This window comes from Pelodiscus sinensis, chromosome 3 (genome assembly GCF_049634645.1).
Source record: "Pelodiscus sinensis isolate JC-2024 chromosome 3, ASM4963464v1, whole genome shotgun sequence".
In the NCBI taxonomy this organism is placed as follows: Eukaryota; Metazoa; Chordata; order Testudines; family Trionychidae; genus Pelodiscus; species Pelodiscus sinensis.
Window position 1 is genome coordinate 59444640 of NC_134713.1, and position 27583 is coordinate 59472222.

At 44.2% G+C, this 27583-nt stretch overlaps 1 long non-coding RNA gene across 2 annotated transcripts in view; it reads left to right on the plus strand.

Annotated features, from left to right (window-relative positions):
* Window positions 1-11654, plus strand: part of LOC112544620 (uncharacterized) — a 37031-nt gene extending 25377 nt beyond the window's left edge. Inside the window, exons 1-3 of one of the 2 annotated variants that reach the window (XR_003087961.2) lie at window positions 4410-4469; window positions 7185-7376; window positions 9891-11654. This is a non-coding gene — a long non-coding RNA (uncharacterized LOC112544620). Of the gene's footprint in view, window positions 1-4409; window positions 4470-7184; window positions 7377-9890 lie in introns of those variants that run through there. The other variant, XR_012902585.1, reaches the window with a different exon arrangement.
* The last annotated feature ends 15929 nt before the right edge of the window (window positions 11655-27583 follow it).

Consider the following 27583-nt stretch of genomic DNA (forward strand, 5'->3'; position numbering starts at 1 on the left):
CCCTATCTAGTCATTATGTTTGCAACAGGAATATTGTTGTAATAATAAAGGTTCTTTCTTTTCTTTTTATTAACCTGGCAGTGGTTAATTGTGTGCCTTGATTTTTATTTTAGGGGTAAGATTTGCCAAATGATCTTTCCCCTGATTTCTTTATCAACATTTGGGTGGTGGCAGCGGAAGTTTTATTCCCAAGATCTAGGTTTTTAAGATCTTGGGGGGAAGTTTATACCAAAGACTGGTAGATAAGACTTTGGGGTACACTTTCTGGCCCCCACTTTTGCATTTATCATGCCAGAGTGGGGAAGGAGCCATGACACCATAGCCCCTGTACTATGCATCTTAATGAACAAATGTTAATAAGGTCCCTAAGCAACAGGTATGCTGACATCTTCAGGAGCACAGAGAACCATGTTGTACCTTCAACTTCGGAACTACCTTGCTTCCTGCACACACCAAACTGATAAAAGCATTTACTTGACTATAGGCCATTTCCCATTGTCAACTGGAACACTAAAGCTGTATCCAAAGCTCTTTCCAAGGTGAGTTTAGTCATATGCATAGTGCACAGCAGCCTTTCTATAAATCCACAGTTCCTTGTCCCAGAAACAAAATGATCTCTAGAGGCCACTCACACAGAAGGTCACCACGAAACAGCTCTTTCAGACAAGCTACAGCTTCAGAGAGATTTTCTCCTGCACCTCTGATTTTTTAGGTAACATGATAAGGCTTTGTTTCCACCATGAACCTCTGACCTACAGTTGATTCAAGAAGCTCAAACACAGTGAACTAATCGGTATAATAGCAATTCAGGAGTTTCACTGGCTAACTATGGCAGATGTCTCTAAAGCTTTCAAATCTGAATCCTCACCAATTATTTTTCCTGTTTCTTGTTCTGAACGTTCACTGTTCAACAGGATGTTTCCTAAGGACATTATCCTGAGATTAATTTTACAAGTGGTTAATTTGATCATGTGTAGGTGTAAGAAAATGTCCCCTCCCCCTCACCGACCCCAATCCTGTAAAATTGTTCCTTACTTTTGGCATCAATGTAATGCTTTTTCTGCTGTTTTTCTAAGATAAAATTGTCTACCAGCTACAGTTGATCCTCTCTGATCTTAAAAGAAATCTTAGTAGCAATCTCTTTCCATTATAAATCTGTTATGTATTTCAGAGCCTGTGTTCTTTTTGGTAATAAGTTATAAGATGTGTTGATGAACACTTTAACCCAGTCTTCAAAAGCATAAGAGCTCGACAGTTGTTCAGAACAGCATTACAGTATCATACAAAGCCTCTCTCTCTCAGGTTTCAAAGACATATGGATTGTAAGCAAGACAAAGATGTGAAAGCAGCAGGTTTATGGATTTCCTACTTCGCAACTGCATTGGAAGTAAGCAGATTGGTACACCATGGAAAGTTTCAACGAGAAACCAGATTCTTAGCTGAGCAATGCTCAGTTCTGCAGAGATAATAGTTAATCCCAATCTCACCCATTGCTAATGTGGCTCAGCTCTTCATGACTTTGGAGGCCTGGAGGACAGTGTAAATTGACGGGGTGGAAGTGTATTACAGTAGGAAATAAATAGTATTTCTTGCCTTTACATATCATATAGTCAAAGTCAACTGATCTACATGTCTGAAGAGGAGTCCATGCTGAATTAATAACACTTTGCTTTTCTTAGTCCAGAATAATTGCTGACAAAACTTTCTCTCCCATTTGCATGATACATTCTTCAAAAATATTCACAAATCGGCATGAAGCAGTCTCCTCCACATTTCTTGAAGTGCTCACTCCAAAGTTCCCACATAATTTCCATTGTGCTGTGATCCCATGATCTGAGCATCTCCTCAAAATGCCAAACGTCTTGATGCCAAGAATTTCACACTAGCAACAATTATTTTCAATGCTTCCAGCCAGTTAAGTTGTTCACAGTTAAATTGTTGCTCTAATTTTGAATCCATATGACCAGTTTTCTTTTGTTGATTGCAGTATATTAACATACAGTTTCAAAGTAAAAAATAGCACTAGTAGATGATGTGGGCAAATGTACAGGACAAAACAAAGTCATTTTTGGCAGCTTTGTGAGCTTTTCCTTTTCTACTAGGGCTATTTATTTATCTATTTGCAGAATCACATTGCACGATCTAAAATTGGGGGGGGGGGATTATTTACCTCAGTGCAGGGCCTCCTTTCATTAGGGGGCTCTGGATACAAGCTGACTTTGATCTGCCTTCAGGACACCACTTCTTTGGTGTGAAGCTCAAAACCTTCTCAGTGTAAGAAACTAATTAATTCTCAGTTTGAGTTGTGGCAGGATATAAAAAACAATCCGTGTATGTTTACTTATTTGTGCTTGAAATGATTCTTGTTCCTTGTCCATAGTTTTACAATGGCAGTGGCACACTGAAACTCTGATTACAGAAAGTAAATAATTAGAGATGGCTCTAAACCAAATTCTGTGAAGTTGGATTCAGATTGACTCCTCCTTCTATGATGGATCAACCTATGGAATCCAAATACCCCCAGATTTTGGAAACTTTGAGTCCCGCTCCAGAGCTGCAGTTCAGTTTTGCAGTATATGCACCAAGTTTTAAATCTCTCTTACATCTCTCTCACTAGAGAGAGAAGATGAGCATGTGGTTGTGGTCCCAACAAAGCTGAGAATCAGAAGATCAGAGCTTGCTTTTTAGCTCTGCCACAGGTTTTGCGCAATTTTGGGTGCAACAATTTTCCATTCTGTGTCTCAATTCCCCTGCTCCAAAATGTGCACCTGACTTTCCTACCTCACAGCCAGAAGTTATTTAATGTATGTAAAATGCTCAGATGCTATCGTGAAAAAAACCAAAATTATCAAATTAAAAATGAACAGTTATCATCTTTAAGGTGCAGGAAAATAAATAAAATGAAATCCATTCCACTTAGCACTCCCTCATAAAGAACGAGATGGCAGTACCCGTCCTAATCCAAAAGATGCTCCCATGATTTCGGGACTACTCATGGTGACAAGTGTTATTCAGCTTGAGTCAAGGAATCAATAATCTGGCCCCAAAGCAGACCATGGATTTTGAATGTGCCAGATGGAAAATTATCATATGAACATATAATGCATACCATCAGATGTGCATGCCAAAATATTCAGGGCTATATTATTCATTTCAGATGCTGTGTAATAATGCCTCAGCTTTAGCTGGACAAATCATTACTCTTGGATATGCTTCTTGTCACCTTGCTATGTGGGGTAACTTTAATTTTACCGCAAATGTCTCCAACCATGTTACACTTTTAATTTCTTTCTATTTTTACCCATATAGTATTTATAAAGAATTGAATGAGGACAACTTAGTTTATCAAGGACAATCGTTTAATTAATTACTATGAGACATCATTTAAAAGCCCCAAGGAGCTCACATTGACTCCTATACTTAATCTGAATGATGTAGTTTAGATAAATTAACTTTCAAATGACTTTCTTTTCCATTTATTTGCCAGACATTGTACAAGAACACAAATGATGAGTGTGATGAGATTAGTAAAAGAAATGTCCTGTTCTTTCCATTGGGCGGGGAAGTTCAAAAGGAATTCTTTTGGGACAGTTCTCTGGCCTGTGTTACAGGATGTCACACAAGATGATCACAACAGTTCTGCTCTCTCTTAGTAATCTGTGAAAGGTGAGCTACTGCCACAGGGAAGGAAGGCGAGACTTGTAGTTAAGAGACAGGCCCTGAAGACAGAAGATTTAAGATTCTGGCTCTGTCAGAGAGTGTCAGGGCCAAAGCTTTTGCTGGCATAAATGAGTGTCGTTCCACTGGGTTGGACAGATTTTTGACCATTTACACCAACTGAGAATTTGGCTGGGGGAATCCACTTGCATCTGTCTTGGGTTAAGATGTTGCTCATATGGAGCACAGGGTAGTAACTTATTTATTTATGAGGGTTTGTCCCTATGCTCAGCATGCTGCCAATTTCACCAACATAGCTGTCTGGGAGGGAGCTCCTTCAGGTGGCTCAACTTACAACAACCAGGATTTATAAAATCCAGGACCAAAATGGTCAGGCCCACATCATTCCAGGAGCTGATTTTCAGGAGAGGACAGAAACAATGTCAGTGTGCACCAGCTGCCATGTGCAGCAAAAAAACACACAAAAAAATCTGACCAAAAAACTCCCACAGAAACAGTTCAGGAGCACAGAGATTCAGCACTCCATGGAAGAACATAGCCAGAGCAACCACCCTGCTTGCCTGCCTCTTGAACTGACCCTGCATGGTTACCCTGTTTATTTATAAAAAACACAAGTGTGCTGCTTATGTGGGTGTGATCCTGGGCTGGCCAGGTGACTTTGATTTTTGAAGGCTGAGTAAGGGAGCAGGATTACACAGACTGATCAGGGTAAACTTTTGTTCTCAGGACATCTCTACACTCTGAGCCAACCCAGGAGGAGCCTGGGGTAATACCCGCCCCGCAGGAATGAGGTCTGTTGAAGAATTGAGTTCATTCTGAGCACATTTGCTTTGCTTTGCTCTTTGTACTGTCTCCCCACTGAATACAGAGCCCAGTTCAAGGTTTGTGTCCTGGTACTCAAAGTCCTCCAAAGGACTGGCCCAAGTTAATACATAAACCAACTCAGTGCCGTGTTCAGGGCTGGATTAAGACCTTTAGAGGCTCTAAGCACTGAAAAGATTATTGTGGCCCCCCCCCCCCCCCACCATAAGTAATTCAAAATAAAAACAATACTATATTTTAAAATCTCATTTTTTTTGGTGCCCCTGCTTTGCTGGTGCCCTAAGCACATACTTAGTCTGCCTATTGGGTAATCCAGCCCTGGTCGTGTTCAGATGGAAAGTTGTAAGTTAATACGCCGTGATGTGCTTTTGGGGTGCTAGACAAACAAATGAACCTTATTGTTTCTCTGAACTGTCCAGAAGAGAGATGAACATTGCAAAGTATGTGGGTTTGGGACTAGGAGTGTGCTGGTTTCACCTTTCTGGTTGTAACCATGGCTGGTAAAAGCCAGAGAGAGGCTGTGGGACTATAGACAGGATGCTGGGGTCAGAGCTACTGCAGCCAGGTTTCCTAAGCACATGTGCACTTAGGCTGTGACGTACAGGCTTGTAGTCTGGTGGGGAACATATCAGGCTGGGGGCTACAACAGCAAAGCATTGAGAGACACTCGGAGTTGCAGGCAGGGGTGACAGATTCTTCCTAAAAATGGGGGGGCATGGGCTCTCCCCCTCTCATGGTTCTGCTTGTCCTCTTCCCCCTCCAAGGCTCCACCCCCCAACCAAGACACAAGCCAGAGCTAGGCCAGGAAGCTTGGGCCCCCCCACCAACATAAGATGGGGGGAGGCCAAGAGCAGCCCCCACCCAACCTGTGCTCTCACCCCTAAGCCCCTGTCCAGGGCAGGTGGAAGATCTATGGCTTGCCACAGCTGCCTGTATGGTTCTTTCCCTGACCTGGTCCTAGCTTCTGGCCTGGCCTGGAGGCAGGGCCTTGGAGGCCGAAGAGCCACAGCTGGGACATAGTAAGAGCCACCAGGCAGCTATGGGGAGCTGTAGACACTCGAAGGGTAGGCCACCCCCTGGGGGCTGCTCTTGGGCCCCACCACATCAGGCACCTGGAGGGGTCTAGGCTTCTCATTGCTGTCCAGCTCCCATGGCCACTTTTACCCAGGCTAGGCTCCAGCTGCCAACCTGGCTTGGGGGGAGGGGGGCGGTCTTGGGAGGAGGAGGGACAGTAGGCCCAGCACATGGCAAAAAGTGAGAGGGCCATAGCCAATTAGCCTCTTGCTCTGCACTCCTAGTTGCAGGGCAAGTGGTGATACACCTCCTCACAGGTCTGGAGTGCACCCTGAATTATCACAGTGCTGCAGAAGCCTTAGGAGAGATGGCAGTTGTCATTGGCTCTTGCCTGGGTGAATGAGCAGGCTAGGGCTATTCACAGTGTGGCCCTAAACACTTAGGGCACATCTACACAGCAGGGCAAAAGTCGAATTAAGCTACACAACTTCAGCTGCGTCAATAGCGTAGCTGAAGTCAAAATAGCTTAACTCTGCTTTTGGCGCTGTCTACACAGCAGGAAATCAAAGGAAGAACACGCTTCCATCGACTTCCCGTACTCCTCGTAAAATGAGGGCTACAGGAGTCAGCATAAGAAGTCCTCCAGCTCTACATTATTTTGAAATAATGGCTTGCTGCATAGACGTGCAATTTATTTGTTATTTGTACCCTTAGAGTGCCTCTTTCATCACGTATAACCTGAGCTGAATCAAAGTGATTGAGTTTAATACAAATCTCTGGCAAGAAGGCATAGATCATTATTTACATCAAACTGATTCAGAAAGTTCTATTGGAGATAACTATCAGAGCTCCCAACCCGAGTCTTACTGATCATTATACACTCTCTGTCACTGTTCAGATAAGCATGAGCACTAGTAAAAAGAATAATGGCTTCCCTGAGCTCTGTTATACCAGGCAGTGCTACACGTCAGTCATGACATGGCGGTCTTCCCTCACTACCCAAAATAATGCTATTTGCACAACTCTGTGTGAGAGAAACTTGACCAACTGCATGGGGCAAGGTGTGCCAAGGCAGACATTTATAGAGTGAAAAAGGGGTATATATTTCAAATAGTCTGTTGGCCAGAATGCCTCAAACCATTAATAAGCACACTAATAAAAGACATTGAAAGATCCACTTGTTCCTGTCACTTGTTCAGCTATAAATATGCCCAACAAATATTTACTGAGGTAAAGATGTTTAAATTAGAGGTGGAGAACAAAACTGGCATTCTGCAGACACACCTCAAGCATTCTTACATGAAAACCAAGTTGGAAGCCTCATTTTTCTATAAGTACTATTTTCGGCTCTACAGAAATGCCAATTAGCTAGCATGCCATTACCTATTTCCTTTGCTCTTCCTTTCATGAAGAATGTCTGTCTTGGCCTTCTCGAAGATTTAGCTGGATTGTCATAATTGGATTACTTCCTCCTTCTACTGATTTTTATGCCTCAGAAATATCACGACCCTCCTGTTTTAGTCTCAAAGAAACATAGGATGAGATCCTTGCCTAGTATTAACTGGGGTAGCTTTATTGACTTTGGAGAAATTATGCCAATTGACTCTACCTGGAAATCTGGGAATTGTAATAATAAATAATAAGTCATCTGTTTCCTTTATTTTTCACAGGGTGCTGCTCCCCTTTAATACAGTAAATCAGTAGGGCCACAAGAACCTGGGGCGTGTGGAAGTGGGGAACGAATGGTGCTACCACAAAATGCTCCCCCTGATCCCACCACCATGGAAGCTACACCAAGCATGAATTATGTCACAAGGCTCCATGCATCTGTAGGAAGCCAGGGGCAGGATGCTGGAGGACAGGTTTGTAACATCTTTCCCTAGGCTGGGGGAATTACCCACAAAAGAATATGTTTATTCATTAAGTTCCCAAGTCAGCAACTGCATGGCCAACAAGTGAAGCTATTCTCACCATTTTCCCCACTTTAAAGACTTCATGTCACGTTTACCATTCTTCCGGTGACAGACTAGTAACAAGAATCCTTCCCAAGTTAGTACCCCTTTTTAAATTAGCCACTTTCATTATCCAGCCTCTGAGATACTCCCAGCCAGGGACACAAGATCCTGGGGCACAAAATTGAATTCAAATTCTGGATCAATAGCATAAGGAGTGGCTGCCCACTAGAATTTTGCCTGCAATTACTTTTCCACTCTCCGTTGAAAAGAATGCATTTAAGAACACTTTAAGCTTGGTGGCAGCCAAGTTGCTTTCTAACACAATTGAAAGAGACGTTGTAGCTGAGGCCATGGTGACTGTGCTGGCATTGTCTGTTTTACTGAAAAAAAAATGATTTGGCCATCCAAACTTTTAAGCTGCTTAAATACGTTTGTATGAGTTCTTAGTGTATTCCATTAAAAAGAAAATGGAAAAAGTAGTCATAGGAGTGGCACTTCTATGTGCCATTTAATGTGCCATTTAAAAAAAATGCCCCCAAAACCTTCCTCAAACTGACTAGGCACACATGCAGAAAAGTCATTTAAGAGAGCAGAAATATTAGAATAGATTTAACAAAAAAATATTACAGCTATTCATTAACCACAGTCATCTATAAGCTAGAATTGCACAAGAGAAAAATACTTAATCTAGGACAACTGGCAAAGTATTCCATAAGCACAGGAATTTAGAATCTACAGGGAATATTTTTATTTACACCAGATGTTGCAGCTGAACTACAGTGTTAGTGGAGAGTGGCCTATACTCTCCACATCTGAAAATGTAAAAGTTTTTCAAGGTGTGACTTGAGTGTGGAACTTGTAAATGTTCCAACTATCTACTGAACATCCTCCAGCTGGAGTGTGGGATCATCACCTTTTCTGGAAAAAAGATTTTGGTGGATGTTTTACATTTCCTAAATATTTTGACAAAACTAGCTGGCTAAAACAGGGACCCTTCAATGTAACCAGTTATTTTCCCCCAGGAAACATAGCTTTACCATGTGTGCACAGATACAATGAATGAAATCAGTTCTCCTCTCTCCAATGTAGAGAATGGTTTAAAGGAATGGTACTGCAGGAGATCTAGTGATGTCTCCAGTTTTTCAGTGTCTGTGTGCAGTAGGTGCCAAATACTTTAATCTTAGGTGGGAAAATGCAACTTGCCTAAGCTCTACATGTGCTCATTACTTCAGAACATTTTGAAAGGATAGGTGTTCCTCAGTGCACTACATTAGCTACTTGATACATGAACACAGCACAATCTGTGGCACTAGAGCAGGTAACCCTGCATGGGCCCTTCATCTGGAAAAGCTGTTCTAACAACAAGTAGAGGGAAATAGCATGGTGGTAAAAAATTACTATAGCCTGATCTTACTTTCTCCTGTCAGGAACAGTAACTCAACAGATTCTGGTGTAGAGTAACTAGATCTTCTACAGGCTAGAATCACAAACCAGAAGACATTTAGGCAATAAACCTGTAGTTGCTTTTGTTTATCTTTATAAACACACACAAACTCTGGGCCTTTTTTTCCTATACTGAAGAAATGGAGCTTTGTCAAAGGCTTAGTGACTGAACTGACTCTTGACTGATGTTCAATGGAAGTTTCTCAACTACGATTAAGGGGATAAAGATGGTACAATATTCACTGAGGTTGGAATAGGATCAAAAATTTCAGTTGTTGATTAGTTAAGGCTTTTCCAAATTAACCTAAAAGAAACCCCTTTTGGACCCCTTTAGGGACTAAAAAAGTAAAAAGAACAGAATTAGCAAAACAGTTGCTACATCTTTTATCTTGTGCACCAGGCTCATGGGAATTCCAAACAGAGAAGAAATGCAAAGGGTTTAAGAGGACTTACCTTTAGGGTGGTGAAGCACTGGAATGGGTTACCTAGGGAAGTAGTGGAGTCTCCATCCCTAGAGGTGTTTAAGTCTCGGCTTGACAAAGCCCTGGCCGGGTTGATTTAGTTGGAATTGGTCCTGCCTAGAGCAGGGGGCTGGACTTGATGACCTTCTGAGGTCTCTTCCAGTTCTATGATTCTATGATTCTATGAGAGAATGCTGAACCGTGGTAATAAATCAGCAGGCAATAATGCGACCTTTGTGAAGACCTTTGCATTAACTGAAGTTGTAGCCATAAAAAGGGACTGTAATTACTGTTGGACTATAGTCCCCATTAAAAAAAATCAAACACTTGAGCTGGTAGAATTGACTTACATCCTATCCCATTATGAAAGTAATTTGCGATATGGTCATCATACTGGGATCCGAGCATTAAGGATCAGCCAATTACTTATAAAAAATATTCTATTTAGCAACAGTTTTGTTGATACTGTATAACATAGTTGCTGCATTTTCCCTTTTCTTGTTCTTTTATTACTAAGATTATACTGAAATGGCAAACTCATGTCTGAAGAGTTCATCTGTTCCTCCTGGCAGTTTCTCCTCTGACATCACCAGCAAAGGTCAAGACTTGGAATGGAGAATGAGCTGCAAGGGCAAATTAACACTTCTGAAACTAAAGGTGTTGCTGGTAACTCAAGAACAAACAATGCAGTCTAGTGGTAGGACTACAAGTCTGGGAGCAAGGAACTTGTGAAAACTAAATGCAGTTCCACAACTGGTTCCTTAAGTGGCCTTGGGCAATTTAACCTCTCTGCAAGGCCTAGTTAATAACTCTATAGGGCACTTTGAAGTTAATTGTCAGTTGTGATTATTAAAAAGAGCTAAGGTAAAGTTCAGGTTTCTTCTGTCTTCACTGGACAGTCTTAGGCTGGAAGGAAGGTAGAATTACACACCCAAAATCCTTTCCATAGAACAGTAGTGGCCAAACCTTTCCTGTTGGGTTTACCCTTTACCAGTAATGGAATTTGCCTAGGCCCCCCTCATTACTGCATTACAGCTTGGGCTGTAGATGGAGCTGAGGACAGAACTCGAGATGGGGGCAGAATTGGGCATAGAAGGGGAACTGGCCTGGGAGCAGAGAGGGAAAGAGGGAGCAGTTGGGCTGGAGGTGGAGTGAAGCTGTGGCTGGGAGCAGAGAGGAGCTGCATGGCACTCCTTCCCCACCCCCCAGGGGACTAACCCCAAACCCCACTGTGCACCACCCCCAGATGTTCCTCCCTGTACATCCCACAGTTTAGGGACCACTGCCATAGAGCTGTCTCCCTCTTCTCCTGCTTCATCATCTGTTGTGAAAATCAGGGAAGCTATCTTTTGTTCTGTTGACACACAGTGCTGTTTTATAGGGATATTTATTTAGTTTTTTAAAGCTGCTGGAGTCACCCATCACATACCTTAAAATACCCAGGATAAAACAACACCTGACTGCTCATCTCAGACTGAGGCACTAATGACAAACCACCGGAAACTACAATGAAGACAATAAACTGAAGCCTGTGTGAAATGCCACTTAATAGGCAGCCTGCTGCATTCGGCACTAGCTTTACTTTCTAACCTGTCGCAAGGCACAGTCCTTTGAAAAGTAGATTATTACAAGGTAGGCCCAGCTTTTCAGCCAGCAGACACCACTGTAGTTCTGGCAGAGTTAAGCGGACTGACTGGGAATCTGGCCCTTTTGATGGCAAGTGAATGAGTAACAGTGGCAAGGACTGGTTGGGAGAAGAAAGCTCACATCTTCTCCAACAGCTCATGTGAAAGAAAGTTTTGCTGGGCCTGACTCCATTGGGCAGGAGGGAGTAATTTCATTTGGGGGAAATGGTGGAGATTCACCTTTTGTACTGATCAGAAATGCCACCAACTTGTTTCAATGGATGTGGTGACTTGATGGGGCTGGTGGAGAAAGGGGTGCAGCCTCCATCAGTCAGAAGAGGTGACACTGGCTGAGGAACATCCAGATAACTCCACCAGGAGTTTCTGGCAGCTTTTTTGGGGCAGCCATGCTTAGGGTGCTGACTGGCCAATATTGCCTCAGTCCCAGGATTGAGCCTGGAGCAGAGGCTGCATGAAGCCTCTCTTGGCTCCATTCTAGCAACCCACCTTATCCAACTTGACCAAGGAATGGGAACCCAGCCTGAGAGAGGCTGCAGGTATAGCTAGTCAACCGTTTGCAGCTTGGAAGGACTTTTTGCTCTCAATGGCCAATTGGCAGAGGTCTCAAGGAGTTTTTTTGCCTTCCTTGCAGCATCTGCAAGCCATGGTAAGTTAGACATATGCTTAATACCTAAGGGTATGTCTACACTACCCCGCTAGTTCGAACTAGTGGGGTAATGTATGCATACCGAACTTGCTAATGAAGCCCGGGATTTGAATTTCCCGGGCTTCATTAGCATAAGCGGGGAGCCGCCATTTTTAAATCCCCGCTGCTTCGAACCCCGTGCAGCGCGGCTACACGGGGCTCGAACTAGGTAGTTCGGACTAGGTTCCTACCGTTACTCCATCGTAATTTGTGGCTGTTTCAAAAGTGCTTAAAAAGATCAAACAAATGAGTCCCAGAGGTAAAAGACCTGGGATTTTTTTTATCAGCCTTGGGCTCATATACATAGGGGCTGTGTCTAGACTGGCAAGTTTTTCCGAAAAACTTGCCAGCTGTCTACACTGGCCGCTTGAATTTCCGCAAGAACACTGACGATCTCATGTAAGATCGTCAGTGTTCTTGCGGAAATACTATGCTGCTCCCATTCGGGCAAAAGCCCTCTTGCGCAAATCATTTGCGCAAGAGGGCCAGTGTAAACAGCACAGTACTGTTTTCCGCAAAAAAGCCCCGATCGCGAAAATGGCGATCGGAGCTTTTTTGCGGAAAACTGCGAATAGATTGGCCACGGACGCTTTTCTGCAAAAAGTGCTTTTGCAGAAAAGCGTCCTGCCAATCTAGATGCAATTTTCCGAAAATGCTTTTAATGGAAAACTTTTCCGTTAGAAGCATTTCCGGAAAATCATGCCAGTGTAGACATAGCCATGGTGTTACCCTTTGGCCCCTGTGTGCTCAGGTCAGATCTTGTGTTCCTCACAGGCTGAGATCACCACCCTTATGCACCTTCTCTTCCCTTCAAAGGTATGTGCCTATTGAGGCAAAGGAGAACCTACCCCAAGGAAGGGAACAGTGGAGAAGTCCTCCAAGCAGACTAGAGGGGCTGCATAGGAAGCAAGCAATCAGGGTCCAGGAAGGCTATATTAAAAGGAGTGGCCGAATAAAGTAAGGGGGAGAGTTAATAGCAGTTGTTGTATTGTGCTGTTACTGGGCACTAGAGGAGAAAGGATTGTATGCCCAGTTGCCTGAGGGAACTGCAGCACAACAAGCGCAAAGTAGGGAGCAGTGACCAGGGGAACGAGAGGCTCCTGGCTGGCTTCTCAGACTGAGAGAAGGACAGTTTGAAAGCAGGGACTGGGGGAATATAGAGAGCTGCTGGATGGCTGCAGGGGCTGGGTGTGGACTGAACTTGGGAGAATCCCAGGAAAATCCTGTCTCCAAGAGGGGGAAGTCCTGGGGAGACAGCCCCATCCTAGGGCTGAGACTCCTTAAAGACAGAGGGGCTAGAGACACTGTCGGAGAACCAATGAAGAGAGAGTGCAGTCACATGCAACCAGTGCTCATGAGAGGTGAGTGCCAACCCTTTCATACCCCACATCCATTTTCAAAAGCTGCAATAGCAGGGAGATCACTGCAATCGCCCTATTAGGTCAATGGGAGTCAACACAGCTAAAGTAGAAATATATTTTAATATGTAACCCTTCTGCCGGGTAGGCCTGGCAGTAACCAGGGCTGGGTTCAATATCTTGGGGTCAATCTCACAAAGAACTGGCTCGAGCCCCCACCCAGTGATCTGGGAAATTCACGCACCCCTGGGCGCCTTTGAGAGGCAATGCTTCCCCACTCGCAAGCACTGAGTCTGAGTGTAGGAAAAGAACATTTAATGAAACAGAGAGAGAATTCATACAGCAGTAGCTTGGGGAAAACACCACAAACAGAGTTCATAACCCAAACATGAGCCAAGCCCCGACCCCAGCCAAGAATCGCCCAAAGTCCACAGAATCCGACTCCCCAAAAGTCTCTGTCCCCACACGTCTCTGTGCCACCCAGAGTCCCAAAGTTCACCTGCAGGATTTCACCTCCCAACCAGAGTAGAAATGGGGGTGGGGGATAGATAGGGGGACCTTATACGCAACTCCGCCATGCTTCACCAGCTGTCTCATCCCACACCTCTGGACCTCCGCTGGGCACCTGTCGCCGCTTCTCACCTGCCGCCGCTCCACGCCACGCCGCTGACGGCCGCTCCTCGCCAGGCCACTGCTCCACGCCACGCTGTTGATGGCCGCTCCTCATCCGCCGTCGCTCCACGCCACACCGCTGATGGCTGCTCTTCGCCTGCCACTGCTCCACGCCAGGCCACTGATTGCCGCCACTTTACTGGCTGCAATAGGTCTGGCTCTCAGCCAAACCAGTGATTTCAGCTCTCAGTGATTTCAACTCTTTAGCCACCAGCTGGGCTGTCAAATGAATCCAGCTTTCACTGGACTAGTAAACAAAAAGACTCCTCAGGGAGTCTGCTTTAGGTCTGTCCTTAAACCAAAGGGGGAAAGGTGCAGGCTGGGCCAGTCTTATAGCTCACACCTGGCAGGTGTGAAGCAGGCTGACTCAAGTCCTTTAACCCTTTCCCCCAGCTCTGTTCACTCAACTCTGGAAGGGGGGAGGCTTGTTCTTCCGAGACCTCTTACCATGACAGTGGTGTCTCTCCTGCAAGCACTGATGGCATGTTTTACAGTTCCCACATTTAGGGGTAGCATGAGTAGTTACCCCCACAACAGTCCCAAGTTATATACAATTCTCCACATTCCATTCCAACACTGACCCTCCATCAGCCCTGGCTGAATGGGATTTACATAGCCACACCTTGGATTCTCTCCTGAGCTATATATACATGTCAACAGTTAACAGTTAATTACCTTGTAGAGCTAAACAACTGTAGTGGGCACACCCATCCCTCCTTTTAGCTGGCTGACAGCAAGCAGCAGTTCAGCCCCTGCTTACAAATATGATACCATATTGCTGAATGTCTCATTCCTCTGTCAAGTAATTTTGATAGAAATTATGGGAACTCCAGCTTGGCATCCAAAGTCATATCTATCACAATACGCAACGCTGCCCACCAGGTCTAACCCAGAAGTATGACTCAGTGCTGTACAATCCATTATGAAGAGAACTCAGTGTTATGGTGGAACAGTGATAAATCTGATGACCATCTTCTCCACCACCAGAGAGTCTGACTCAGAGCTCACCACAATGTTCCTGTTTGGATTGGATTCTGTGGGTGAGATTGCCCAACATTTGAAAACCAGTTACTGGGCATTTGTCTGACAGGGAGAAGTTTGTCTTTTCCAGCTCAGCAGAACGGTTGGCCTTTGGAGGAGATTCATAATCTTATAAACTGGTGAAAATGCCCTCAGTGTACGCTGCCTTTTACAGATCAGAGTTAGTCAGTGTTAGTCTGAATCTGCAAAAGCGACGAGGAGTCCTGTGGCATCTTATAGACCAACAGATTTATTGGAGCATAAGCTTTCATGGGCAAAGACCCACTTCATCAGATGCAGGTAGTGGAAATTCCAGAGGCAGTATAAATATACAAGCATATGAAAAGAGTACCAATCAAGAGTAAGGCTAGAGATAACTAGGTCAATTCATGGAGGATAAGGCCCACTTCTAGCACATCTCCACATCAGCTGCTAGAAGTGGGCCTCATCCTCCCTGACTGAATTGACCTAGTTATCTCTAGCCTTACTCTTAATTGGTACTCTTTTCTTATGCCTGTATATTTATACTGCCTCTGGAATTTCCACTACATGCATCTGACGAAGTGGGTCTTTGCCCACAAAAGCTTATGCTCCAATAAATCTGTTAATCTATAAGGTGCCACAGGACTCCTCGCGTCTTTTACAGAGTCTACCATGTAGCAGTTGGTGACAGAGCTGCTGTGCTTAGCTCACAAATGTGACTCAAGGCTCCTGAACAAGAAGTAAAACCACAGAAGTGGACAAACAATAATGGTCACCTGCCACCATATCAGCCTGTGAGCTTCTAAGCTCTAGTTAGGACAAATCTTCAAGGGAAACATATGATGCAGCAGCAGGAAGTGGTGTCGGTGCATCAGTAAGTGGAACCTTTCTTTCTGAGTAATGCTCCTTGTCAACTCCCTTTAAAATGAAGCATCTTTCCATTGTCTTTAATGGGAATTTTTCAGTGGTGAAGCAGTCTTTCAGCCTGAAATGAAATGTTGGTCCTGACTTCTTGGTAAAGATTCTACAGTTCTTCTTGTAAAGGTGTTATCCCAGATGTCCCAAGTAATTGTTGCAAAGAAAGACAAACTGTGGCAGTGTTACTGGGGAGACAGAATAGGGCATTATTAGGGAGGGTTTGAAAGAAAAGAGAGGTCCTTTGGAGAAGAAGAGGGAAATGGTTCTAGGCACAGGGAACAGTACAACAGAGAGGCCAAAAATGAGACTACAAAAAAAGAAACTATTGGCTGAATCCAAAGACAATTGACGTCAACACAAGTTTTGCCATTGACTTCAATGGGCTTTGAATCTGTCTCAAAGAGAACAGTAAGATTAGTGGGTTGGGAGCAATGAGTCTGGTGTTCTTCATTTCCTGTTCTAAAATGTGGTGGAGCACTGTTATGTGCTTTTAAACAGCTTCCATCTCCCACTGGGTCAAGCTGCCATTGCACAAGGATACAGGCCATTCAGAGGAGAGGAGATCTATAAACGTGTGTCGGTGCACCTTACAAATAAAGAAGTTCCTCTACTTTTATACACAAAGAATAAGCATGGCCAAATGCATTGCATGGCCAAAGGGCTCTTTCAGGACAGAAATTAATTCTGGGCTCCTACTTCCAAGGTATCTTACAGACAGGAACTGACTAGTTTGTGTTCCCAAATCCAGGATTCACTGGCCAGCATCCTGAAGCAGCTGTTTGAATTATGTGAGGGGAAAATGCAGACAATGTATTTCAAGAAATAAGATAAATTATCTTTCAGTGTTGGGCTTCTGTTTTGAATCTTCAACTTTTTGTATTTCAATGGGAATAAAAAATGAAAGCAGAAACACTGTGAAGACAAACCAGGGCTGGAATTTCCATTTCCCTTACACTTTATAGATGCTGTCATTCCTTATATGCAACTCTTTACAAATAGCTTTGAAATTAATGCTTTCAAACTGAATTTGGTGGCCATTTTCCAAGAATACAAGACCAACAGTCTTCAACATACATTTAGATTTACAGTTCTGCAATAAATGTCACTGGATCGCACAACACACAGCCCCTTTATTGCAGAAGGGTGTTTGCTTCCCCCCTCTCACCCTCTCTTCTGAAAGTGATTCCAAGATTTCCTCTTGATAAAAGCCTCCATAAGGATATGGTTCTTTAGTTTTGCTATGAAAACAAAATTACTAGAACCGAACAAGAGACTAATATTTAGCTGTAAGAATTTTTGCTAAAAGAACTAATTATGCCAAAGCCAGTGCAAAGGGCAAATATATATATATATATATATTCATGATGTTTCTTTTTTTTCTTCCAATGTTTTCAGACTGTACTAATGCTTTATGCAATTTACTCTTTACCTGCAGCTTGTGGACCATTTTGATGCCTCACATCTGTTTAGCTGTATTTGATCTTCTATCACACCCTGCACCAGCCAACTACATCTGTTCTTCCATGACCTTTCCCTTCAAAAATATTTGCTTGAAGCCTAGTAGAGTCTATTGTGCTAGGCTGCATTTCGCCCAGAATGCAGCACAGTCCTGGTGAGGAATTAGATGTTCTGAAGGGGGCTTATTATCCATTTGTAACCCCTCCTGTTGGCTAGCCCAGTGTGAGGTTATTCAGCATAGGGGAAGCCATGTGACTTCTTACACCACTGTGGGAGGCTAGGCCAGAGGCTGCTTGGTGTGTTCTGCATTGTGTATTGTGTGTCAGTATGTGTGCACTTCAGACCAGGCCCACTCAGACAACCCACCAGGAACAGGCTTTATTCTGTAGAAGAGGAAAACAGTCCAACAGCCCCTCCTCTGAGCATGCAGCCTGTGTGCTGCTTCTAGCACAGTCCCTGCTGAGACCCTGCTGGGGGCAGAGGGCACATCTTGGCCGGAACCAGGAAGTTCTCCCAACATGCCGCAGTTTGTAGTCCACAACGTGTAGTTCCCAGGGCTGCTGCTGAAGCACACTGGACCTTGGGCTACACATTCAAAGCACTAGGGCACTCCCGTGGGAGGAACACTGTTTCACAAAGCAAAGCAGAGTTTTGCCACTTGTTTCAGTCCAACAAATAAAACAGTGATGCTGAAGAGAATTAGCAGCAGATATGTGCAATGTTATGTTGCATGAGAGAAGAAACACAACTGTCATTCCACCTCCAGTTTTTAGCAAACTCACCTTGTCAAGCATCCATGGCTTGAAGGTGACAATCAGAGCAGCTGCTTGAAGAGGGACCCTTTGGCTCTAGCTTTACTATGTCTTTAAGGGTTAAGTCCTACGCTATGAGTACATAGAATTTTGCCTCGCCCTTTCTTCAACAGCTGGCTTCAGAGCATAGATTCATAGACTCTATAAGTCCTGGAGGGACCAGCTAGTCTGCCCGCCTACATAACATGGGTCATAGAACTTCTGTGCATTAATCTCTGATGCAACACAAGAATATCTTTTAGAAAAATATCCAGTCTTGTTATAATAATTGCCATGGGGGCTGCAGGGGATGCTGCGTGGAGGAGCAGATCCCTTGAGCTCCCGGCTAGCTGATGCATCTCCCCAACCAATATTCTCCAGCACTAACAATTGGCTTAGTTTGGTTTCTAGTACTGGATGCTTTTTCACTGTGATCTATTAGGCTTGGTAATAAGTTGTTATATGTATATATTATATGCTTTTGTCTTCACTTCCCTGCTCTGAAACCATCTTCTCTCTGTTCCCTGGAAGTCTGGGAAGTGGCAAACATCTGGCAAGTAATCCAAATTCTGTGAAATAAGTGTCTGAAGCATTGCATCCATAGATTTCTCTCCTTCTATATACATTGGGATGTAATAAAGCAAATTACCCAAAAATTCCACTCCAGGTTTATAAGACTGCATATTCAAAAATAATTTTTAAAACAGCCAAATGGTCCTGAATCTTATTTTTATTTATTGGAATGTAAAGGGTCTCAACACTCATATTAAAGGAAAAAAGTGTACTCATTATTAAAGAAAGCAATGGCAAGCACAGTACTTTTGCAGGAGATGCATATGGCCATAGATGAGGTTGCTAAACTAGAACATGACTGAACACAAAAAGTAATGTTTTGTTGCTTCTCACCCAGCTCCAGAGGGTAACCATTTTCTTGCATAAAGCACAGATAGTAACAGTCTCTAAGTCAATTTCAGATGATCAGGAGAGCTTTTTTATCCTTAAAGTCACCATAAATGGATCTGAACTAATCACTATTAATACGCACAGGCCTAATATTGATGATCCTGAAAACTTTCAAGGGATTTTTTCCCCTAAATTATATCCCTACTCTGAATGCTTGGGAATTTAAAGAGGTGTTTAATGCTTTGGTGGACACAATTTGGTGGACACATCTTGGCTTCAGGAACATAAGCCAAATAAAAGTAGAATGGCTCTGAAGTTGCACTTTAAGAGCCGGGACTAAATATGACCTACCAGCTTATCTGTCCAAAGGATAGGACTGTTCATATGGTGTCTGGTGCACGGCTCCTATCCCCATATAGATTCTTTTGATCTCAATCACTTGGTTGATTCTTTAGCTGACCTTGTATTAATACAAGTACATTCTTGTATTTAAGTCCCTTTAAGTCTTCAAACAGCAACAGGGGTGAGAAACAGCCAACGAGATGGAGATTTATTTCTTCCCTTTTATTAGATCCACCACTTTAACATTTTTACTCTAACAGAAATTGGCCTGTTCCTGAAGACAAACAAACTGTCAACACTTTAGCAGGCTATTATGGGAGGCATTCAAGGCATTTGAGGAGTAGAACTATACATTTTGTAGCTGCCAAATTGGGGGGGGGGGGCAGGGAGGGATATGTGGATACAATAGGATTGCTCTTTAGAAAAAAAACAGCTTTAGGCTTGTCATATGCCAAGCCTCTTCTCTATAATATGCTGAAATCCTTGATTAAACCTCAACCTAATAAGCTGCACTCATTTTTTATTCAGGCAGAGCTTTTGAGAAGCAGGTGGGAAGACAGAAATTTGCTGTCACACTGCTTAAAGACAGGAGATTTCTGCGTGTAGAATCATGGCCATCCAGGAAAAATATGGCGAACTACTACATTAGCTAAGGATACTAATAAAGAGCTCCCAAAAGATCTGTACAAATTGCACACAAAACCATCCATAAATACTTTGGATCAATTACTACAGCCCAGCACTGAAACCTTCACATTTCCCGAACAGTGGTAGAATTACCTGAGGCAACTAAGAATATGAAAGTAGGGGAAGACCCCTGGCCAAACGGTTTCCCTGCGGAATTCTATACATACTTCCTTGAACTCCTCTTTGTCAAGATGCTTAAAATGTGTAACGACTCACTCCTAGAGGGCATCATTCCCCAAATTCTGAGGGAAGCCCTAATATAAATTTTTCCTCAGTCGGTAGAGGAGGCCACACTATGTTCAAATTAATAGTGATGTCATAATAGTGGCAAAAGTTCTGGCAATGAGACTAGAGAAGGTTTTAGATTCTATTGAACACCCAAATCAAGTTGGGTTTGTCAGAGGCCATTATGGCCCTAATAATCTTTGACAACTTATTGCTGTTAAAATAGTAAAATATGGTGACTCCAAATGACAAGGCATATTAGCCGGAGGTGCAGAAAAGATATCTGATAAAATGGACTGGAGGTGTATGTTTTATACTCTAGAAAAATATGCATTTGGACCTATATTTTGTTCCTGGATCCGACTATTCTATTACCACCCTGTGACGTTCCCAAGTGTATAATCTGAACAGCTGCGTTGCCTCAATTCTCCAGCTTGGGGAGTCATTTGTCTGCATACACACAGCCTCCAGCATGTAAATCACTCCTTTCTATATTGCATGAGTGCTGTAGCCAGCCACTCCGCAATTACACTGCAGGGCAACAGCACCAAACTCCCAGACCCAGACTTTCCCCCAGAAATGTTCATCTCATACTACCTAACTGCTCGGGGACTATACAATCTCATATAAAGTCCATTATTTCATTAATAAAAATGATATCCACAAATCTTGTTATCCCAAATGAAGTTTCCCAAATACTTCAGTGCAAGCACAATGATTTACATAAAAAAATAACATACATTTATTAATTACAGAAAGATTTTAAATGATTACAAGTTTATTTCACATACGCAATCCGGTCAACCCAAGTCACAGCGTTCTTATCCACAATTTTCAAGGCACAAAGACTTCCAGGAAGTTGAGTCCTTTTGCAGTCCTCACTAAAGTGTGTCATAGTTTGTGGCTGCCCACATTGGACTGTCTCTCAAGCACTCCCCAAATTCTGCTGCAACACAAATTCTAGTACAAAACCAATTCAGAAAGTTCCACTGACAATAAATCAAACCAGGCTGAGTGGGCTCCAAGAGGAGATAATTATTTGTCACTATCTTTGTGGACCATGAAGCTTGTCACACATCCTCTACTGTAAATCCCTCACCCAGTAAACTTATCCATAGCAGGCACTGTGAGGGCAGAGAACCATGTGATGGATTAAACAAGTCTTTTGTTAATGGTAGACATGATATCAAACAAGTTCATCACAAACTTTGCTTCACTTTTCTCTCTGCGAATGCTGGTGGAAGAATATTGCAGAGAGCTGGTAACTGTGGCAGCGGAGTAAATGTAAGTGTGTCTGAAATAATACACATGCTGGAATTAAGCTGTACTCCAAGCATCCTAGTGTGAGATGACAAGCCCCATACTGGAGTGCAGTTCTCTGCTGCAGCCAAGCCTGAATTGTACAATGTTTGGGTATTTTGCCCCTACCAGCTGGGAAAGACTCACTGCTCTGTCTTCAGCAGGGAGCTGCTGCTGTAGCCAAAGGAGAAGTGCCCTTCCCCCAGCCAGATAGCTCCACATGTGGAGTCCTGAACCTCTGGCTGGGCAGGGCTGATTAAGCAGCTGTGGGGGGCATGTTGCCACACAGCTTAGAGAGAACCTTGATTGGCACCCATTGTCGGTCCGGTCATTTTTCCATATAGGTTGTACATTTTGGCCTTCATCACTTTCTTTTATAAGGTGATGACAGTATGTGAGAGTCCTATCCAATGTGAACCCTTAATAGACTTGGTGTGAATCATGCTTTATTCTCTGACCACTGAGAACTATATTTAGCTTTCTATCTGTTTCTGCATGATGTTTGAAGATATTCGACATAGTTTTACTTCCACTGATAACAATCGGCCCTAGCTGCCACATCTGCATTCATAATGCTTTCAGGTATGTCAAAGGAATAAAAGTAGTAAAGCATAAAAGTCAGAATTGGTTACAAAGAAATAAAAGGTAAGAACACAACACCTACATTAACCAGCAAAAGTGAATTCAAAGCAAAAGGTCTCTCTCACCACATGTTCTAGCAGTCCTGGTCAGAGTGATTGCACAATTTGGCCTGGAACTCCTGGTGGGCTAGGGAGGTGTCTGTCCATTATTGGCCCTAAGCCCCGCCCCTCCCCACCATCAGCCCACCTTCTCCCCCCATGGCACCCCATCCCCTGAGCATGCAGATTTGGGAATAACTTAGGGGGTCCGGTGCCATATGGAACCAGGTGGAGGGACCAGTTCCACCACAATGCCCTTTATCTTCATGGACGGAATACTAAGCCTTAAACAAACAAACAAACAAAAAAACACAACAGGAGTTTTAGTGCAACCTCTTACACTGACTGCTGTTTATACAGAGTCTTTCATGACTCTTATTGTGAACGATGAGTTCATATCTTTTGGGTAACTCTCATTTACCTGTTTAACAGAACTTAAGTCTATTATAACAGAGTAGTATCTCATTGACTTTATCACCCCCCTTTCAGAAGGAACATGTCAAATTAAGTACTTGTATAATTCACCCTAATGCAGTGTGGCTGACTGTCATCCTTTTACTTTCAGCCGTAGTTCATCAGTTGGAATCTAGCCCAGCTCAGCAAGCATCAAAAGTTATTGCCATCAAAAGGATGTTTTGTGACCCATATAAGAAACAAGTTTGGTCGATTCTAGCTCCCATATCACAAATTCAGCCTCAGGCTTTGCACTAGAATGTAAAGTTTTTAGGTCAGGGATTGTCTCCTACTTTGTGTTTGTACTGCACCTCACAAATGGAGCCCCAAGCTCAAGTGGGTCTTCTAGCATTAGCTCCTGCTGCAGAGCCAAGATTGTCTTACTTGCTCTCCATTTAAAGAGTGGACAACATTGTCACACACACATTAGAATTGAAGAAGGTACAGAAGGAGCTCAAAAGCATTAAAAATAGACCAAAAACAAATGTGGGGCTTTTACAAAATTTCATTTTGGAGAATAGGGTGAGGTCTGCATTAAGATTTTTTGAATTGTGGAGATTGCCATACTGGGTTGGGGGAAGAAAGGGAAGGAAAGTAACTGGGGAATAAAGAGATAAAGAGAGAAGAAGGAAGAGAACTTCTCTCAAAAAAGGAAGATAACAGGCAAGGAGAGAAAGAACATGGCAGGGTAGAAAATGGTTACAGAAGAGGAAAGGATGGGAAGCAGAGGTGCAAGTAAATGAGTTGGAAAACAAAATGAAATTCCACAAATACAAATGTTAGGTGCTATGCTTATGGAAGAAAACCCGAATGGAGAAGAACTGGCTTGTCAGTAGCACTTCTGAGAAGGATCTGAAGGCTGCAGTGGGTCACAACCTCAACATGAGTCAGCAACGCAAAGCTGTTGCAAAAAGAACAACTGCAGGTTGTGGCTGTATTAACAAAGGCATAGCATGTATACCGCAGGAGATTATATTACCTTTCCCCTCTGTGCTGATTAGGTCTCAGCTGGTGTACGCTGTTAGTCACCACTGTACAAAAAGGAAGTTGAGAAAGTGGAAAGGATCCAGAGTCACGCAGCAAAAATGATTAGTGAGGTGGAATGCAAGCCATATGAGCAAAGTTTGAAGGAACTGTATGGCTACGTCTAGACTGGCATGATTTTCCACAAATGCTTTTAACGGAAAAGTTTTCCGTTAAAAGCATTTTCGGAACAGAGCGTCTAGATTGGCACGGATGCTTTTCCACAAAAGCACTTTTTGCAGAAAAGCATCTGTGGCCAATCTAGACGTGCTTTTCCGCAAAAAAGCCCCGATCGCCATTTGCGCAATCGGGGCTTTTTTGCGGAAAACAAATCTGAGCAGTCTACACTGGCCCTTTTGCACAAAAGTTTTGCGCAAAAGGGACTTTTACCCGGATGGGAGCAGCATAGTATTTCCGCAAAAAGCACTGATTTCTTACAGTAGGAAGTCAGTGCTTTTGCAGAAATTCAAGCGGCCAGTGTAGACAGCTGGCAAGTTTTTCCGGAAAAGCGGCTGATTTTCTGGAAAAACTGGCCTGTCTAGACACAGCTTATGTGTTTAATTTGGAGAAGTTGAAATAAGAGGGGACAGGATAGCTGTCTTCAGATATCTAAAAGGTTGTCATAAGAAAGACTAAGTAAAATTGTTGTCTCTTGCCACAAGAGGCAATGGGTTCAGATTACTTCACAACAGATTTAAATTTGATCTCTAGGAACATGCGCTGGCTTCCAACTTTCCCCAAGGGAGTTCAACTCCCACTCAGCTCCTAGCCCCACCTCCTCTTCACCCCTTCCTCCATGCTGTCACTCCCACCCAACCTCTTCCCATCCCTGTACCAACCCACCTCTTCTCACCCAGTTCTGCCCTTCCCCCCGAGCACATCCTCTCCCCATTCTTCCTCCTCCCCCCAAGCACCTCTTGGACACCACAGATAGGCAGGGAAGGTAGGGAGTTACTGGTGGGCTGGAGTGGATGAAGGGAGGGGAGTGGAGCTACCAGTGGGTGCTAAGCGCCCACAAATTTCTTTTCCTTGGGTGCTCCAACTCTGGAGCACTCATGTTGTCTGTGCCTATGTCTCAGAACAGCAGCACAGTGGAACAGACTGCCTGGGGAGGTCATGGAATCTCTTTCACTGGAAGTTTTCAGAAAGAGGCTGGGCAGCCCTCTGTTGTGGAAGGTTTGGACACAATAAATCCTGCATATTGGGGGTAGATTAGACTAGCTGACTCTTGTAGTCCCTTCTAGCCCTATAGTTCTATGAATCTGAGTGAAGTTGAGTGATCAAACTAGGGAGATAGCTAGTTGGGAAGTTCTGGGAGCAGGGATGCCACAAACCAAGGGCTTCTAGGAGCTCAGTTTTTCCCATAGCATGATTAATTAGCAGCAGCATGGCGGGAGGAGCAGACCACAAGGCTTCCAGAAGTGTTTCCCCCATTCCTTAAGAGAGTGCAGGCTGTCTCACCCCAACCCGCACGCCAAGAATGCTCTTTCCTCTTCAGAAACTACAGGGTGCTCTCAGCTGATTCATGTTGGAAACATGCCTTTTTCTTGAGAAAGTAGAATTGAGTCTGCTTCTGAACTTCTTTCTTCTGTGTGTGTGGAATGTCTCTGATGCTCCAGTACAACCAGAAAGGATGCTGCTGTTTCTCATAGGCTACGTCTAGACTGCAAGCCTCTTTCGAAAGAGGCTTTTTCGAAAGTATCTTTCGAAAAAGCCTCTTTCGAAAAAGAGCTTCTAGACTGCAACCAGTACTTTCGAAAAAGAGCTTCTAGACTGCAACCAGTACTTTCGAAAAAGCAAGCTGCTTTTTCGAAAGAAAGCACCCGGGCAGTCTGCATGCTCTCTTTCGAAAACGCCCTGTTTGCAGTCAAGAACGCCTTTTTTCAAAAAAGCACTTTCGAAAAAAGGCGTTCTTCCTCGTGAAATTAGGTTTACCGCCGTCAAAAGAAAAGCCGTGTTCTTTCGATTTAATTTCGAAAGAACGCGGCTGTAGTCTAAATGCAAGTGAAGTTTTTTCGGAAAAAGGCTACTTTTTTCGAAAAAACCATTGAGTCTGGACACAGCCATAGGGTGTTGTGCTGCTTTCTGGAAAAGGTACCTAGCAATAATGATAATAATAATGCATGTGAGGCTTATTCAGAGTGTCAGCCATTGGGAAAAGATATTGGTGTTTACACATTGTTGCAACATTTCCCCTTTTGACAATCAGGGGAATTAGGACAGTGAATTCTACTCAGTTTTCTCAGTTTAATGGATTTTTAAGCCGTACACGTTCATAAACACATGACATTTTTATTAAAAAACTAGAAAGACAAAATCAACTTGACACACATTAAATGGAGTATGAAATCTGGCTGGCAGATATCAAAAGGTAATTGTAAATACAGGGAATCAACATCAAATGGATATGTTTTCAGTGGAGTCTGCAAGTGATTGGTTCTTGGCTCTGTGCTATTTAACATTTTTATTAGTAACTTGGAAGAAAACCATAAAATCATCATGGAGAAAGATTGCAGATGACACAAAAATTGGGAGAATGGTAAATAATAAAGAGGATAGATCATTGACTCAGACTTATAGGGATCAGCTGGCTAGCTGAACACTAGCAAACATTATGTGTTTTAATACAGGTTGAATCTCTCTAGTTCAGAATCCTCTGGACCTGACTGGTGCCAAACCAGAGAATTTGCTGAACCATGGGAGGTCAGTATTCTACTGCACTCTTAGAAGACACTTAGGGTATGTCTAGACTATATCCTTTTGTCGGCAGAGGGATGCAGATTAGGCAGGTCAACATTGCAAATGAGGCAGGGATTTAAATATCCTGAGCCTAATTTGCATACAAATGGTTGCCGCGTTTTACTGACTCAGCACTTTGTCGGCAAAAAGCAGCAGTCTAAAGGGGGATCTGTTGAGAAAGAAAGCCTTTTTCAACAGATCCCTTGTGCCTCCTGCAAGTTTTCCCAGGAGCAGCTGGCTGTGCCTCACAGCCAGGCATGGGACAGTGTGCTGTTCTGCGTGCTGCACCCTTGCAGAGGTGCGGGCTCTAGCCTGAGTCCCTGGGACCCTGGCTGGTTCCAGCCGGCATCCATCCTTCCCCCCGGTCCTGCCAGATGTGCGTGAGCAGCATGGTCCCAGGCGTGCCCTGGAGCTGCCTGCCACAGCCACATGCCGCTCGGTCACCAGGCTGCATGTGCTGCTTACTGCCTAAGGCTACACAACGTGCAGCTCACATGGCCTGAGTGACATGCTCTCCCCCACCCCACTCCGGATGCCTGGCTTCCCCTCTCCCCCCCCCGCCCTTGTGAGTGCAAAGTGCAACACTCACCGGTGGATCCTTCCCCAGCCTCCGAGGATGCACGGGAGACATCGGGGCTGCCGGAGGGGGCCTGCAGGGTGGCAGTGCTGGCCTCATCCTCCGACCCACTGCTGGTGTCTCCTTCCCCCACCTCCGTGGTCCTGGTGATGGGGAGCGCATGCTGCTGTCCACGGGGACGTCCGGTGCTTGCAGTGCTGGCTGGCCCAAGATGGCATGGAGCCGTCAATAGTGGGAGCAGGTGTTGGCTCCTGCCCCCTGGCCCGGACGTAGCCCAGGCGCAGCTCTTTTACCTTAGCCCAGACTTGCTCCAGGGTCCAGGCTGGATGGCCCTGCTGGGAGAGCGCCTGGACCATGCGGGCAAAAATGTCTGCATTCCGGTGCCGGGAGCGGGTGTCGTGGAGGGCTTCCTCCTCCGGCCACAGGTCCATGAGGGCTTCCAGCTCCCCCAACAACCAGGATGGGGCCCGTCTTTTTTTGGCCCTTGGGGCCTTCTGTGCTGGGGGTGCGGGTGCCTGATCCCCTCCTGGAGCTGCCATCATGGTCTGGGGTGGCTGTTGAGGACAGCAGGGGCCACGTGGCAGACCTCTGGCCAGAGGTCCGAGAAGGGCTCCTGCCTCGTGACCTTAGCAGACTGTGTCTGCTTTAAGGGGGCTCGGGTTATCAGGAAGACCAGGAGCTGATTGCGGCTACGGAGTCTCCAAGCGGCCACTAGGGCTTTTTTCCGTTTAGCCTGCTTTTGCGCAAAACGT